The sequence below is a fragment of the Talpa occidentalis genome, unplaced genomic scaffold (genome assembly GCF_014898055.3).
Source record: "Talpa occidentalis isolate TD23 unplaced genomic scaffold, MPIMG_talOcc4v2.1 talOcc4.8, whole genome shotgun sequence".
Lineage (NCBI taxonomy): Eukaryota > Metazoa > Chordata > Mammalia > Eulipotyphla > Talpidae > Talpa > Talpa occidentalis.
This window is the reverse complement of record NW_023605194.1, coordinates 107,804,450-107,822,140: the sequence shown is the minus strand read 5'-3', so window position 1 is coordinate 107,822,140 and position 17,691 is coordinate 107,804,450. Positions and strand designations below refer to the sequence as shown.

Sequence of the window (17,691 nt, the reverse complement as noted above, 5' to 3'; positions counted from 1 at the left end):
AAAGACAGGAGGAATATAGGCTATGGTTTCTCCAGGCCTTCCATTCCTTTTTTGGAGGAGCTGTCCTCAGTGAGCAGTGATAGTTTAGTGCTGGGAAATACTGTAAGGATGATGCTTAGTTCAAATATGTTTAAAGATGCCAAGAAGTGTACCATATGCAGCCCATTGATATTTTCTTTGCTTTGAATTAAGACTTGCAGGCTGCAGACAACTAAAAATACATCGTGCTGAAAAATGGACACACAGAACACTGTGTGTGTGTGTTTTTCACAGTTTTCCATGACATTTTAACTAAGTGTGGAGGATATTGTTCTTCTCTTCCTTACACTTGGTATGGCTAATGCTGAATGTGTGGGGATTACAATCAGACCATGTGACAGACTGCAGTGTCACACACAGATTCTGCCCCGCACGGCAGGAATGAACAGAAGGAGACTGGCTGTGAGCTCAACTCTGTGTTTGACCGCAAACAGCCTCATAGAGGGGCAGTGCAAAGAAGAAAGTTACCAGTCAGAATAAAAGTTTCCTTTGGGTTTTTCACTTTTCATTATTACCTCAAAGTTCCCTCTTCCTTTTTTCAGTGGAAGCTATTCCCACCACTATTGCAACAGTTGTGTTTGCCAAAATACCCTGTTTATGGCATTTTGTATTAAGACAGCATTCAACAAAGGTTAATGCTGAGCTTGGGAGTAGCTAATTTCCTTGGGAAATCAAGTAATGATACCTGTGATCAGAAAAAAAGTATGAGGAAGAGAACTAGAAAGCTTACATTGTTTTTATAAAACTGGATTTAAAATTTGAAAGGTAGATACATTTCATTGGGGAGAAAACCTACATCCTGAGAAGATGACAACAATCTGGGCTGTGTGCGGCGGGGGCTCCCTTCCTGTTGCCCTGAGCTCCTCTCTGAGCAGTCACAGCTCCCCAGGGACAGATCAAGGCAGGAAAAAGAAGGCAAATGCTCAAAGTCTCATTTTTCCAATGGTATAACCTCACGCATCTTAAGAAGAAAACAGAAGTTTACATAGAAGAACTAAATGTTGACTGAAGTGTTTCCAGATATTTTGTGAAGTTACTGTATTCCTGCCTTCTCTGTCTCCTGTTCTGGAATTAGCGCCTTGAGATGAAGCAAGTGAGCAGATGGTACTTCATTTAGATGTGGGAGGGTCTCTCTCTCTCACTTTCTGTGTCTTTGTCTCTCCACCCCACTTCTCTATCCTGTCTCTCTCTCAATCTTCAGACTCTTTCCTCATGTTCCTCCTATGGTCATATTGATAACTTTAGAGTTAATATATTTTGTCCTAGATGAGATTTTTTATAGAATTTTATGGTATAAAGCTAATTATATTACTGTGTCTCAGTTTGGGTAAAGATATATTTCTTAGACTTCAGATCTTGTTTCATACTCAGTCAAGGGAAAATAATTACTTCACATACTGATTAATGTTTTATACAGTAGATATTTGTTTCAGGTAGTATGAGAGGGAAGATGCTTGAATTCTAAAGTTTAAGTATACTGATCTGTGAGATAAAAGCTAATAACTCTGAACCTATATTTCAAAAATTCATTCAAATGAGTTTTGTGAAGAATAACATCTCTCATTTTATTCTTAGATATTGCTCATTGTGAATATTAAATCAAATATTAACATTTGGACTGGATTCCTCACAGTCCCTCTCCTCTTCTGGGAATAAAGCATCTTAAAGGACAGTCAACATTTAGTTGCCTTCATGTGCATTCTTATGAGCACCAAATTAACACCAATTTATAGGAATTAGCACAAACATTAGATTGGCCACACAGAACAACCCTTCGATTTTTGTTAAAATTTTCTTTTTGTTTCATTTTAGTTCTTTGGACTCCATGATAAAATTAGGTCAATGAAGGTGATACAGTTTAATGATGTGGCCCAAAGCACCCTAAGGAGATAACAAGTCAACAATGATTCAACTTGTGTTCAAGATTTACAGCCACTGACTTTGTGGCATTGAAGAAAATCACATTAAGCATTTATTGCATCTCTTTGTCTCCCTGGAGGAAAACACAGTATTTATCTCCCTGTACCATGATTAGAGAATTGTCACCTTTAAAAACCAATGAGCTTTGTTCCCAAAGCAGAAAAATTACAAGAGAATCACAAAGCATTTTCTTCTGAATTTCCTGGGAATTATATTTGGTGATTCCATCTTCACTGGGACATTTCCTGTAAGTCTGAAGAAGTGTCCTTTGGCTGAATGCTACCAAGTGGAAGACTGAATTGTATACCTTACTTAAAGTCTCTCCATAACCTCATAAAAATGTTTTATTACCCTAATCTTCCAGATGAGAACAGCAAGTTACAGAAAGTTTAAATGACTTGTTGGATGCTATGGTTTTAAGTACTAGAGATAGAATTTGAACCTAGACCAAGAGGTGGAGATCTATATAACATGATGAATTATTTCATTTTAAAAATTATGTGTGTGTGCATGTGTGTGTGTGCAACCTAGGTAAGCCAACATAAACAGCAGATGTGAATTTTATTCTTCATCATAGATTTGGAAAATGAGATAGAAGTAAATGGAAGTGATATTTGGATTAATGAGTTACTTCCTTAAAGAAAAGGCTGCGTTAATGCGGCATCTTCTATTATGCATATGTGAGCAAATCCCCAGGGAAAGAAGAGGAGCAAAATGGAAGGATTTTAGGCCCCAAAGCCTTTAAGCCATCAGCAAAGGCCTGGCCAAATCATTTCTGAAAATGCAGTTAAAATTCTGTCTTTACATTAGCCTAGAGCACATCCTAACTGAAACAGAATTGAAATAGATTAAGCATTAATGATCAATAATACAATCTAAGAATCAAAAATAAGAGTAAAAGGAAGAAAGTGTAAAAAAAGAATGAATAGAAGAAAAAGTAATGGAATGGAAGAAAAACAAAAAAGGTATCAAGTAAACCTGGTTTTAGAAAAATATTATTAATTTAGACAAAACTGGTCATCAGGAAAAGAGACATGCTAGCTGATAGACAGATAGTTGACTGATTGTAAAGTAGGATAGTTAGATGATAAAGAATTGTAAAGTAGGATAGATGATAACAACAGAAAAGAATACTACATTAGAGATATCAATAATATTGAGGGTTTTAAAAATTATTGAAAAGAATGAGAAGATTTATGATAATGAGTTTAAAAACAATGGCAATTATCTAGAAATATGTAAGTTAACTAAATGTACCCATTATGTATAAAATACCTAAGCAAATCTATATCAATTACAGACATATAATCATTACAGAAAAATCTGCAAACAAGAGGAGCAACAGGTTCAGATCTTTCAACTGATCTTTTCAACAGGTTCAGATCTTTCTATAATCCTTTTGTTAGATAATTTTTTCAGAGTTCAGATATAAAAGTTAAGCCTCTCAGTTAGTCTTATGGTATCAAAGTATAACAATAATTTAGCACAATGGCTGCAGCCACTATCCACCCCCCAAGTATTTCTGAAAAACAGCACAAACCCTAGTATTTTACTTCACCCCAGGTGCCACTAGTTGTAAAACTTCTATCTCATCTCACTAACAGGAGGTTAATAGTCAGATGCTTTTGATAAACTAAATTGGCCAAAAACCCATTCTCTCATCCTTAACTTCCTGCCCCTTTTTTTAAAGCAAAAGATGTCAAAATCCATCCAGGATCCCATCTATGAGCCCCTGGCCCTCTCAAACTGAGCAAGAATTTATATCAGCAGCCTGAAGACCCAAGGCAGAATTCTCCTCTGAATCTGCCCACACTCATGCTTGTGAGTCTACTCTCACCTGCAATAAATCTTTATCTCTAACTCACCTATATGGATTTTTGTATGAATCCTTTCCTGTATAGAAGTCAAGAACATCGGGATCCCTCAGCATCCCTGAGCCCAAAAGTATGAACTATCTAACAATTCTGCAACTAATGTAAGGAAAATTATTAGCCATTATAATTAATTAAATAGATGAAAAAAAAAAACATATAACATAGTAAACTGAGCCATACTCCATGTGTGTGAACATGTAAATCGACCTCAAGAATAACCATTCTTTATCCTGAGAACAGTAAAATGATTTAAATTTAGAAATATGTTAATGTAATATGCCAACTTGACCATGTCAAGGGAAATAACACATCAGTTGATGCAAAAGCTGTTTAACAAAATTCAAAATCATAGTGGCATCCTCTACCTTGCTGTTCTCACACTTTTCAAGCTCTTGTTTAAGTCCAGTATAATGAAATGTATCTGCAAGTTTCATGTGGCAGCTTCCAAGAGCCTTCCTGTTAGTTACCTGCCCATGATTTTCTTCCTTTTCTATTCCCCCCTCCTTTTTGTTGCTGCTGATGGGGAGGCTGCTATGAGCCATGGGAGTGGAGGGTGGAGCTACAACATCTGAGTCCTAAAGTGCAAGCACCACGTCAGCCCCAGGCCGACAGCTTCTGGACTTCTTAAGAAATGTCTGTTTTGGGCCTCCCCTGGTGGTGCAGGCGGTTGAACACTGCACTGTGAAGCTGTCTGCAGACTCTGCAGCGCTGGGTCGATCCCGGCTGGCCAGGGAGGGTCCCACATGGTGCAGCAGACCTCTCATGTCATGCCCGCTGCTCCCCTCAGCAGTGTATTTCATTAGTCTGCCTGTTCTGTTCCCTGCTCTGTCTCTGGTGAATCCTCTCACCCTCCCCGCGCATCTGGCCTGTGCCCTGGTTCTTGTATAAAATAAATAAATAAATGTTTTTTAAAAAAAGGTTTAAAAAATAAAAAAGAAAAGCTTATTTTGTTTAACCTGATGTCGTGATATATGTCTCTTTAAGACTGCACTGGTTAGTACTGGCAGTGTAATTAGAGAATAAAAAGAAATGAAATATAAATTATAAATAATAAATATACCTAGTTGCATTATATGATTACAGATAAAACATCACACAGATTTCTATCAATGGGCTGCAATGTCACACCCATAAAATTGTCAGAAATTAAAAGTGTAACAATACCCAGTGTTGATAAAGTCATGGAAAACTACAAACTGTCACATATGGCTGGCTTGTTTGAAAAGCTGACATCTGTGAAGTTCTTTAAAAATGGAGCTGGGAGCCATTACAGAGAAACTGCATCACTTGAAATGGGCCAAAGACCTTTGAACTGGGCCAAAAGTCGTTTTTTTGGGAACTCTTCATGCAAACTATTGTTGGAGAACTAATGATTATGGGCTTTTAGCAGATGATTTAATTGATCAGATAGTTCCCTTTTCACTCTTGCTAGAGATTTAGTAAACAATTATGATTATGTGTAGCGAAGAATAGTTTAAGCCTTAACACTAATCAGCTCTTTTCTTTAACCACTTACCTCACCTTTTCCTCCCATAAAAATACCTGATTTGGTCTCTCCTTGGGGCACATTCTACTTGAATCTGCCTATCCCTAATTCTTTGGTCCCAAATAAACACACTTTGCCTTTTTAATTGCCTCCTGGATGTTTACGTTCCAAAAGGCACACATTTTTCAAAACTATTTTGGTGAGAGTTTGGCTAGAATTCTTTTGACCATAGGTAACAGAAATTGTCGTCAAATTGACTTAATAACATGGAGCAAAATGTAAGAATTTCAAAAAAGGTGTTTGCCTCTAGAGAGTTGAAGTTATCAAGTAGCTATGGAAATTGTGCAAATAAATATAAAGTGGGGACATAAGAAAGAAAACAGAAGACTAATAAAGTCTATCAGAGTGTTATAGATGACAGAAGACTCTCTTGGATGAAAACGAGGGATGAGTTTCAAGAATGTTATGGCCAATAATGTCAAGTGCTACAGAGAGGAGTGAACATGCTTAGTATATCTAACGACCTTGGGGAAAACCAGTTTCAAATGCAGTGATAGCTAGAAACTATGTATCTGTGCTTTGAAAAGTCAGTAGGAGGTAAGCAGGACAGTATGTGAAATGCAGCAAGTTTTCTAGAGAGCTTGGTTGGCGGAGGGGAAGTGCATTAACCAGAGAATGAAAGATTTTTCAGTGGAGAAGACATGGTAATATTTTAGTTTGCGTTAAAAGATTCAGTAGAGGGAGAGACCTAAGATAACGGAAAAATAGGAAAGAGTAGGCCTTTCTGTAGGAGCTACATCTGGATGAAGATGGGAAACAGTGGATCCAGGGCACAGGTGGAGAATTTAGCCTTGAACGTGAGAAGTAATGGGGAAGTGAAAAGAGAACTCCCAGATGAGAAGAGAGACAGATGGAACAAAGAAAGGGGAGAAATGAGTTTTATCCTGCTGTGTTTCCAATCAGTGTTTCCCAGAAGGGATGCTTGGCAAGGAAAACAGGAAACAGACAGGTGGTCCAAGGTCTGTTGGGTAAAGTTAATATATAGTTGCTTGATTATTCAGGTCTGAGTTTTAGGACAAAAAAGGTAGTAGATTAAAAGCAATTACTGCAAATTTATGAATCACATCCAGTTGCCCAGACACCAGTCTCCTGACCTAAATTTCTCCCTCCCTTAGCGAGTGGAGCTGGGGTGTTGCCAATATGGAGGTCATTCTCAATTTACAACAGAAAACAAGCTGCAGTGAGGAAAGAGTTCAAGAAAAGTCTCACTTGATGTCAGTGCTGAAGGCCACCTCGTGAGCATCTCCACAAACTCTTTAATGAAAGATAAAACTAAAGCTCATGTGTCTGAGCTTGCAAGGTCCTCAAATTATTGCTGGATCTCATTCTTCATTTTCCTCTTCCTAACCCTGAGGAACATTATAGAATTTAGCACATTATATATTTTACTTCTTTAGTTCATTTATTCTTTGCCTCCTTTCATGAGATTGCATTAGAGAGCAGGGGTTTTGTCACTTTTGCTCATGGCTGTTGCCTCAACCCTCGAAGTGTGCCTGACAGAACTTGAGGAAGACTTGGTCAGCGAGTGCACTGCGTCTAACCCAGGCACTTATCACTTCCTCACTTCAACTTTCATGCAGAACACTTCAAAGTGAAACTGGTACTTCTAACAGCTACCTCCATGCAAGTAGCTTCTTCACGAACTGCTTCTTCATTGGTTAGGGAAGATGCCGTGGCAGAACAGAATTCAAATCCAAGATTGCCTGGTCTCAGAGCCAAACATGGATGAATTTAACCTATTCAGTTAGTTCTCCCTGAAAAAAACAAAAACAAAAACAAAAACAAAAACTGAAGAGTTTTGTGTGTGTAGCAATAGACAAAACAACAAAATAAATGAAAACCAAATGAATATCATGCAACAAACTTCATAAAGTTTATACAATAGCGAGTGTCATGGTGCATGTTTTGTATATCTATATTAATAGCTTTATCAATACCTTTATGGCCACAGCCATGTCTGTGTTTGTATTGACGCCACCCAAGAGAAATAGGATAGAAAAGATTCACTGGGTCTGTTGTTAAGGGAGTGTTATAAAATTTATAGCTTCTTATGACCCTTCTTCTCTCTTCTTCTGCTGAAGAAAACTGTAAGTTTTGGTTTTTGTGAGAAAAAAGGTAAGAAAGAAATACTGTGAGGCTGTTGGTCGTTCCTGGGTGAATGTGAGAGAGGTTTTCCTACTCTGTCTGAAGTGTAATCCTTCTTCTTCTTCTTCTTTTTTTTTTGTATCAGGAGTCATCTCCAAGGAAGTCTTTGAATATAAACTATAAGCTTACACAACAGTGTGCTTGCTCGTGGACTTAGGTAAGAGAATCCAGTTTTATGACTGGGAGAGGTGCATTTCAGAATTGAAAGATTCACATTGCCTGAGACATCCTGGTATCTCTTTATAGCACAAATTCTTAATGAAAAATTATATAGATTAATAGTATCAGTATGTTAAGCTCTATAATGTACGTAATAGGATGTGAAGTCGGATACTCCAGTTCCAGAAATGTGGCTAAGATCCAAAGCCAAGAACAAATATAGCTCATGTTCTATGTTGAGAAAGCCCACCACCTGCCTACCAGGGATTAGTGAAAGAACCAGTTCAGAGAATGTCTAGCCACCAACTGTCTCTGCCTCCCAGCTCTATCCCAGTCAAAGCAAGAGGAGGGTGTGTGGGGAGAGAGGTGATAAACCTTGTGCACAGGGTAAGAAACGAAATTCATTCTCTCTTTCTAAAGCTCAGCGGGAGAGCGCCAAGAGGATAACATAAAGGTTGACAGTGTCTGCAGAGGAGTCTGGCAACCTGAATCCCAGCAGGGTGTGTGCAAGGCTGCAGAACACAAGCTCCCTCTTCTGTGTTTATCACTAATGCTGAACAGAAGCTGAGATGTTTGGGGGCAGAGTGTTTGAAAATCTCAAGCACAGAGAGCCTTATCCTTTTCAACCCTCTCCTTCCACTCTGAGGAAGAATCAATACGCCCCTGGCGTTGGACGAATATACAGACCAGGACTGTGGTCTTGAATTTTCTGTAACAGAAATGCCTGTCCCAACTCTTACAGGAACACAGTGGTAGCTGTTTCTGTGATTCTCCTAGGAGTGACAGAGGGCCCAGTGGTTTTCGAGGTGGCATGGAGAGGATCATTTAGGGTAGTGGAAGAGGGTAGGTCTTGGGCTGCGGGGCTGGTGAGCCAATCCCACAAGACTTAATTTAGGGAAGGAGTTATGGTCCTTAACCTGATGAAAGAGGAAAGTTGCCCAATGAGGGATGTTTGTAACTCTGAGCGCGGTGATTTTTTTTTTTTTTTCATTTTATTTTATTTTATTTTTTTAAAATATTAAATTTTATTTTTATATTCCCCCATACAATTGCAAACGCCCCATTCTGACCCCAATCCTTCCCATCCCGCCCCCCACCCCCCAAAAAGTGTCTCTGGTTCATAGTTTTTTGTTGATTTTGATTTTCACTTTCTTATATTCATTTTCCTGGTCCCTTATTTAAGTTTTCTAGATTCCTGCTATGAGTGAGACCATCCGGTATTTTTCTTGTTCTTTCTGGCTTATTTCGCTGAGCATGATCCCTTCCAGCGCCATCCATGTTGCTGCAAATTGCATGTGTTTATCTTTTTTGAATGCTGAGTAATATTCCATGGTATATATGTACCACATCTTCTTGATCCAGTCATCTATTTTTGGGCATTTGGGTTGTTTCCAAAGCTTAGCTATTGTAAACAGTGCTGCTATAAACATAGGAGTGCAGGTCTGAGCGCGGTGATTTTAATAGAGTCTCCCATACAACATCACGTCATCCACATTTCTGCACAATTAAGGGAAATATCAATTTTCCTCTCAAGCTCTCAGTAGTAATTAACCTGTCATTTTTGCTTTTTTTTCCTTCAATAAAGTCAAATAAATATTAGATTTTCTTTATTGCTGTCATAGGTGAGAAAATATGTCACCCAGAAGCAGCTAGCCAGAGAACTCAAGTGCCTAAAGTGGGAACGATCAAAGAGAATTTTAGGGTCACGAAAAGAAATATGTGATTCTCCAAGAACTAAGTAATTCATGGGAGAAATCTTGGCAATTTCTTGCTGTTGTTGTTGTTTGGAGAAATCAAACCTCCTGAGAGCACTGTCGACACAGACTTGGTCCACAGGCAGAAAAAGAATAACAAGGACTGAGACACAGCCCACTAAGTAGGTGTGAGAAAGAGAGGGTGTAGGAAACTTCACAGAGGGGTCACAGGACGTGGAGAATGCAAGAAGAAAAGCCAGGACCTATGGAAAGTCACATGCTCTGGAGATGAACACGACAATATGTCCGTCCCATGCTCCATTTACAAGACACTTACAAGTGTTGGGGTCTCTGTCCCTCTACCTCAGTCCCAGGCAGATTGTTGTGACTGCCTTGCTCAGCAGGATATGACAAAATCTCATTGACTTCCAGGCTGGGTTCTCTGTTCTCCTGGGGCACTGGCTTGGTAAACTCATATGACTTCATAGAACGAGGCCAAGTAGAAACCTCTGGAAAGGCTCACACTCACACAGTGAGGAACTGAAGCCTCAGCCCCTCAGCCAGTGTAAACACTGAGATGAGAACAATCTTAGGGTGTTCAGTGAGCTCCAAAAATCATTGAAGCTGAAACAGAGCAGGTAAGCTGTTGAGGGAAGCGAGAGGTATTGTGAGCAGGGGCAGCTCAGCAGAAACACCAGGTTCACAGAGATCATTGCAAGGGTTTTAGTTTTCGTTGTGTGATTATAAACATACAAACATGTTCTGTGGCCCCGTCCCATGTCTGTGATTCTCCTAGGAGTGACAGAGGGCCCAGTGGTTCCGTAGGTGGCATGGAGAGGATCATTTAGGGTAGTAGAAGAGGGTGGGTCTTCCTAGCCTCCATTGTATTTGGAGGTGGGGGCATAAGGGGTTAATTAGGTTATGGGGGTGGGGCTTTCATGATGGAATTAAAGACCAGCGTGGAGGGGGGTGGGTGACTCCTCTTCCTCTGTAGTCAAGAACCAAGGAAAGGCCATGCGAGGATAAAGAAAAAGGCAACTGTGTACGTGTCAGAAAGAGAGGCCTCCAGAAATACAACCATGCTGGACCTGGATCATGAACTTCCAGCCTCTACACCCCAGCCATAAGAAAATCAGTCTCCATGGTCTGAGCCACCCGGTGTGTGGTCTTAATTACGGCAGCCAGAGCTAAACCAATACAGCTCCCGCCGCAGCACAGCGGCAGTGTCCATCAGCTTTCATCCAACACTGAAATATAATTTTCTTTCAAAATATCCTATTTTTATTCTCCTCTGATTTCCTTAGTCCATTTCTATCAGCTGTCTGGTAACAAAGGTGCTAATTGCTCAGTTCATTGCCTGAAATTGCTTAATGACTGGTTTCAATTATGAGTTTTACAGTGTATTTCTAATACTCTATTTTCTTGAAATATAAGCAAAAACATGAGCCTTGAGGGATGTGTCCGTTACTAATTGGAATGTCTTCTTTTGAAAACCATGACAGAAAAATTAAAATAGAAAGTTTCCTCTACAATGTACACTACAATCTCATTGGTAGAGATTTTATAGGTTGCCCTGACTTTCAGGAAAAAAGCAGCATCTTCTTGTTTGTGTGAGAGGTCCTTGCCTATGCTGTTGAGATCCTTCTGTCTACCATTCCTTGTCTGTTTGGTAACCAATTAATTCTCTTAATATTATATGTTTCCCTTGGTGAAAACAGATAGGGTTTCTGACGGCTTTCTTTACAGGATTTAGTATCTGATTTCATGCACATGCAACTCTAAAGCTGTCAAACGTTGCCGAGATGGACAATTGCTTCTAGTCTCTCTTGGCTGCACTTAAGAGTTTAACTAACTAGTTTCTCCCGAGCTCTGGGGAAGACTCACGCTGTCTTTGTGATGCCCGTGTGCTCATTTCTCTGTCCACATCTTTCTTTCTTCTCAGGAACACTCAAGCACACACAATGGTAGATCTTTTCGGACATTGAGACACACTTGAGTTCCGAGAGCACCTCATATTTCCATTTCCTTCAACCTTGTCCTGGTTCCTGTGCCCCTTCCTCTTTTAGCAAACCATCAACCCCACTTCCTATGCCTTGTCCTCTTCCTTCTCTTCATTTTCTCCCCTCCCCTCTCTCTTGCCCAGAATTTGTATTCACATTTCTTGGTTCCTGATTTTGCTGTATCTTAGTGGGGTTTTCACTAGCTTTCTGCACAATGAGGGGGCATTTACCAGTCAAGACTATTTGGGGAGGGAGAATTATTGTCTTCTTGGCATTTGTAGCAAACAAGCACTTAAGAAACAAGTAAACTAACAAGTCCCAGCTCTGGACTTGAAGACAAGCTCCTGACTTGAAGACAAATCCAGTAGCAATTGGCAGATGTGCAAGCGTGAAGTTGTGGAAGAAACGTGTTCTGGAATTGCTGCTTTTTAACTCAGCTATCAGCATAGGCCCTTAAGAGAGAGACATTCTCTTCAAACTCAAAAAACTGTGATTATGAGTTATATCTGCACCCACAACAGAATGCAAAGAATGAGATAAATTATCACTTGAGGAAAAAGTGAATTCTTATAAAGAATGTGGCTCACCTGATATGGTACCTCCCACTCAGATATAAACGTGATATTTATGTCTTAGGGAGATCAAGGTCACAAAAATAAAGTGAATTGACAGAATGTTGAGACTTAAAAATGCAATTTTTCCCAACTTTGTTTAGATTCTCCATCTTTCATGACAGCTTTGGTTTTTATGCTTATGAGTCATAGTAAGAAAATTTCAAAACAGAGCTGACAAGATTTATGGAAATTTCATTCCATTATTTTTAAAAGAAACACTTTTATTGGAGGAAGGTAGACATTCATCTCTCTCATATGTCACTGTCTCAATCGAATTGGGAGCCATAGCAAAATTGTTCACAGAGGTGTTTACAGAGAAGCAAATAATCCCATTAAATTTAAACTATACAATTTCACTGTATTTTGGGGGTTTTTTTTTGCAGAGGGAAAACTATTTTATTAGGGAAGTAAAGGCATTTTGCTTACAGTTTTGGGTAAACTTTTTACTGACTTACGCAAACAGAGAAGTATACAGACAGATGAATTTTCACAAACTAAACATCCCATGTAAAGGAATTCCATGTCAAGAAATAGAACGTGAGCAATATCCTTTATTACCAGAAGCCTCATTGATCCCCAGTCTAGTCATTACCTACATCCCTATACTGACTTCTAGTGTTTAGTTACAAACAGAATATGTTTAAATGGAATCAGATAGTACGTGGTTTTAAAGGTTTTTTCATCATTGAAAGTAATATATTTAAGTTTATATGAGAAAAAATTACTCAAATAATAGCAGCATTGATTATGTTAACTTGTGATGTGTATCTTTACAGCTCTCTCCCTATTGTATTGAAATGTGTGTCTGTGTAGTCTGTTCTACAGAAGTCGTTTATGTTTCACATAATTCTGAACATTGAAGTCAGAGATCTGGCTTTACCCTTGTTCCCTGTGTGGCCTCAAACATGTTGTTTCACCTTGTTATATCTCAGTTTCCCAATCTGGAAAATCCAGACAACATGAGCGTCTCACTCTTAGGGTTAGAGCCATTACATATAAAACACATTCAGCAGCACCCTTGGCAAGGAGTACATCTCAGGAACTGTGGATGTTAGTATTGTTATTGTGATGATAGTGCATTTCCGTTGGTGACATCTGAAGAGTAAATCCCAGTGGCTTTTCCTCCCTTACTAACTGGAAACCTCAGTCAAGTCACAGCCTTCCTTATCCCTCAAATATATTCTTACAGATGAGATTCCCTTCACGAATAGTGGTTTGTAATAGCTACACAACCCTCAGTAAGCTATTTTTTGATCAGCATTTTATTGTCCAAATACTATTAAATGACAGAGGTTGTGAAGTCAGACAGCCAGAAGTCTAAACTAGAGAAGGACCTGCAGAGTGTCTTGGTTCTGCCCCTTTTCTCTCCTCCTCACACAACCACATCCTCTGCCATTACCTTTGATGATATCAGGAATCAGTATTAAATTAATACATCATGACAAAGACTCATTAAAATATACAGCCTTTCAAAGAAGTAACATAGTTTGACCTTAGTCATTTCCAAATAAAAATAATTACCTTCCTATTCCTGTCCTTTTTATCTATTCATGCAGTTTTTTTTTAATATGTGTTAAGTGGTAGAACACAGTTATTAATGTTCTACTATCTAGAAATTCATTATGAAGGTATCGTTTTCTTTATTCTTCAGATAATGAAACTAAGACTTTGTTCAGCTCAGTTAAAATAGCACCAAAACCAAAAGGCAGGAACTAGTGAAAGGTGATGTCAGGATTAAATCCTAGGTTTGTGAAGCATATGGACCACTGCTAAGGAAGATATTTCAGGCAACCTTTATAGAAAAAGTTATTCTCCAAAATGAACCATACAAAGCTGGTGTGCGTGATATTACTTTCCTTTTGCCATGCATAATTCAAGTGGTTGTCGACCCATAGAGGCTACACCTGTTACTCTACAGACAGCCTACAAATCTTACAGTATAAATAATAAAAGAGCTTGATGGATTCCTGTGAATTTACACACCATGCCAAGTTTCCAGCAACCTAGTTCTACCAGTTTCTGTGTTAGTTGACACAGGGTGGAATATTTACACTGCTGATTTCTAAGAGATGTAATAAGAGCTATGTGGCAATAAAGGGTCATTTAGCTCATATATTGACTGGAACTTATACTTTCTTTAAAAATTGTGAGCTAGATGCATTCTTAACAAATAATCTTGAAATCGCTCCAGCTGCATTTGATAGATGGAGAAGTCAGAAGAAGTGGTGTATGTTCAAGTGGCTTAGAAATTTGCTGGGGCGTGGTTTGTTTTTTTTTTTTTTTTTTTTTTTTGGTGTGTGTGTGCAAATCTCCTAAGCAAATGTAGTTTATCTTTTAAAAATGACATTATTTACTTTTATAAGAACTTGGTCCTAAGCATAAACTAAGGCAATTTTTATATTGAGATAGAGAAATTAATTGTGAAAGATGTAATGTATTTTTATATAAATGACTGTTTTACTAAAATAGTTTGGGATGCCGTCTTTTTAAAATTGTGACAGGTCCTCATTGTCCTCATTTATACTTTTAGTGAAGTTTCAGTGGTTTATCCAGACACATACAAGCCTTGGTCCATGGTTAAGAAGTAAAAAGTAGTGACTTAACCGTTCTGCAGTAGAACTTCTCTGCTGATCATCTGGAATGCTAGTGATTGGGCAACTCAGTCTTGGAAATCCTGCCGAGAGCAGTGTAATCTTACTGATGTGATACTGGTTGGCATGGCTTCCCAGGGATTATGTCTTACTTAGGGACATGACTAAAATGAGACTCGCCAAATCTACTGTCAGCTAATGACAATACCATCAAGGCAAGTCTCTGTCTTCATGGAATTTTTACTTGCTACAGTGAGATACATCAAGATGACTTCATAGAATTGTGATAATTTTTTCTCTATCGATTCACTAAATAATATTCATGTGCAATTCTCGTATTTCGATGGTTTTGTCACTGAAGTTTAAATCAAAATATTTTTATGTCATAAAAAAATCACACGGTTTTCCCCACTAAGGCTCACCAGTGAAAACACCCCAACCCAAGTCATTTCTTTCCATTATTTTCTATCATAGCTCTTTTGCTTACTTGATAGCACTCATTCATCACAATCTGTAACTACGTCATTGTCCATAGGTCATGAAACTTGCTTGGTCGTAAATATTGCTTATTTCACTCACCATTGGGTCAAATACTCTGAATGACAAAATAAAGGCCCTCAGTAAATATCTGTTGAATGCATGAGTGAAGGAATGAAATAAAAAACAATAAATAGCTTGAGAATCATCTGGTTAGTTTGAGAAATACTATTTGAGAAGGCAAAGAAGAGGCATTTTGCATAATATTTAAAAATATTTTTCCAACACCAAGCTGGAAATACTAGTAAAAGAGAGAAAGGAAGTTAGGGCAAGTTTATACATTACACTTGCTTTACTCTTATTCTAATACATTAAGTACAAATTCTACTGAGTTTGAGACAAAAGAGTCTTAATTTTTTTCTAATAAAAGATCAGTTTTGTAAACTTTAGGCCAGATTCTAGAATAAGTATAGGCAATAGCAAAATCCTTGATCTGGACTTGGCCTTCAGGAGGCTTCCTGTTTGTGAGTTTTGTCCTCTCATAGAAAATATTTTGAGATTCCAAGCTGGTTTCAGTCATCTATGCAAGTGGTAACATGTGACTCCAAAGGGAATCTGATGATCTTCCACTCTTTGCTCTCAAATTCAGAGTTAATATTAGCAGAAAACAAATGGAAAGAAAGCTACTGGGCAAAGTAAATAATGCTAATCCTCCACAGGGTAAATGTGAGCTTGCTCACTATACCAATAAATGCTCATCACAAATACGTATTATATGAAAGAATCTTTGTGGGTTTTTTTTTGTTACGCTTGTAAACAATAGATTAGACACATAGATGGTAGGCAGAAACTGGAATCAAGTGATTTAAATGGTTACAAAATAATTTACGCTAAAAAATTAAACACAAACTGATTTTTCCAGCAATCTGTAAATGGCTCAATGATGTATGATGCACCTTCATGATAGAATATCATTATAGAGGGGAACGTATTTCAATCAGTCCCATGCGCCCGCTCTCACCCCCAGACAACTCTCCATCATTTCTATATGTTGGCTATTAAGGGGATTTCTGCCCTGTCTCTACACATTATTCCTCAAGGTTGGAAGAATCACTAAGTTCGTTGGCCAGACACAGATCTTCATGAGCTCACATTTTCACGAATGTGAAATTGTTTTGTAATAGTTACACAAAGTATGGAATTATTTTACCTCACTCACTGAGGCACAGTTTTCCATCTTTTCAATCATTCTCTTTTCCTTGGGTGTCCTCCTTGGGGACCTACTAGAAAGTTGGTGAGATTCCATGTGAACACACACCTTGCGGCTCAGAATCCAGACTGCATTTTAGAATACGTATCTTAAAGTCTGGGGGGACAAGTTCCCCACTTATTCCCCACTTAGGGTTGTAGTTATTTGTGGACTTTTATTTTTCAAATAACTCTTTAAGTAATTTTATTGGGCTCCTCAAATAGCTAAATAGACCTTAATTGAGTTTGTGTTACATTAATAGAAGTATGTACATGTATTGTCATCTGTCTAGTATAACACTTCTAGCCATTACCTTGGGAAGTCTCTCCATTTGTCTTCTGTTACAGTATTAAAGTTTTCCCCCAAGAGAGTATGATGTCAGTGTAGTCAATTAGGGGAATTTTAGCAAGGCCACTTTGTAAGATTCTTGGAGTCTTGGGGTCCCTTTGTCTTTATAGACAAAAATGCTTCTTTACTTAGTATAGGAAGGGCACCTTTTGCATGAGGATCTTATGCCCTGTTTCAGGAAGGGGGAAAAAGTCAAAACTACCTCCGACTTTGATTTTCTTAAGCTCCTTTAACTTAAAATATCAATATGGGGCCTCCCCTGGTGGCACAGGTGGTTGAGCTCAGCGCTGTGAAGATGTCCACAGCCTCTGCAGCGCCAGTTTGATCCCTGCCGGCCAGCGAGGGTCCCGCATGGTGCTGCAGACCTCTCCTGTCATGCCCGCTGCTCCCCTCAGCAGTGCATTTCGTCAGTCTGCCGGTTCTGTTCCCCGCCCTGTCTCTGGTGAATCCTCTCACCCTCCCGCGCATCTGGCCTGTACCCCAGCTCTTGTAGAAATAAATAATCTTCAAAAAAAATATTCAATATGCCAAGGTGCTGTATTTTGGTTAGCATGTCCTGAACCACACCAGGTATACTCAACCAGCCTTAAGAGTGCTGTAGGTTACATTTGAACGATTTTAAAAATAAAGAGGAATATAACATTCTCTGCAAAATAATTTCTATATCCTAGTTCTAACGTAATGATTTTTAAAATATAGATCTTTTACTTAGAATTGCACCAAAAGAAAACTGAGGTTAAAAAAAAAAAGTTTTGCTAATGCACAAAAAGTATTTGTAAAATTTAATTGACCTGGGAAGTAGCTATTTCTGAGGAAAATAAAACAATCTATTCCTTCTGATCACAAAAAGCAGACCCATTATGGCTCATTCATAATTCATTCAGGTCTAAATTTTGACTAAGTCTCACTTGATGAGAGAAATGGCATTTGATGTGAGTGAAAGAAGGTGTAAGAGCAAGAGTGAGCCCAGAGCGAACGGGGTGTGGGTGTAAAGGAGGGGAGAGAGACACACAGAGAGAAGTTTTTATTAATTAT

General features: G+C 38.6%; 1 protein-coding gene across 2 annotated transcripts in view; it reads right to left on the bottom strand.

Annotated features, from left to right (window-relative positions):
* Nucleotides 1-17,691, bottom strand: part of IQCM (IQ motif containing M) — a 437,801-nt gene that overhangs the window by 26,023 nt on the left and 394,087 nt on the right. The window contains exon 20 of one of the 2 annotated variants that reach the window (XR_008549806.1): nt 6,997-7,133. The gene's annotated coding sequence lies outside the window, so the exon portion shown is untranslated. Of the gene's footprint in view, nt 1-6,743; nt 7,134-17,691 lie in introns of those variants that run through there. The other variant, XR_008549805.1, reaches the window with a different exon arrangement.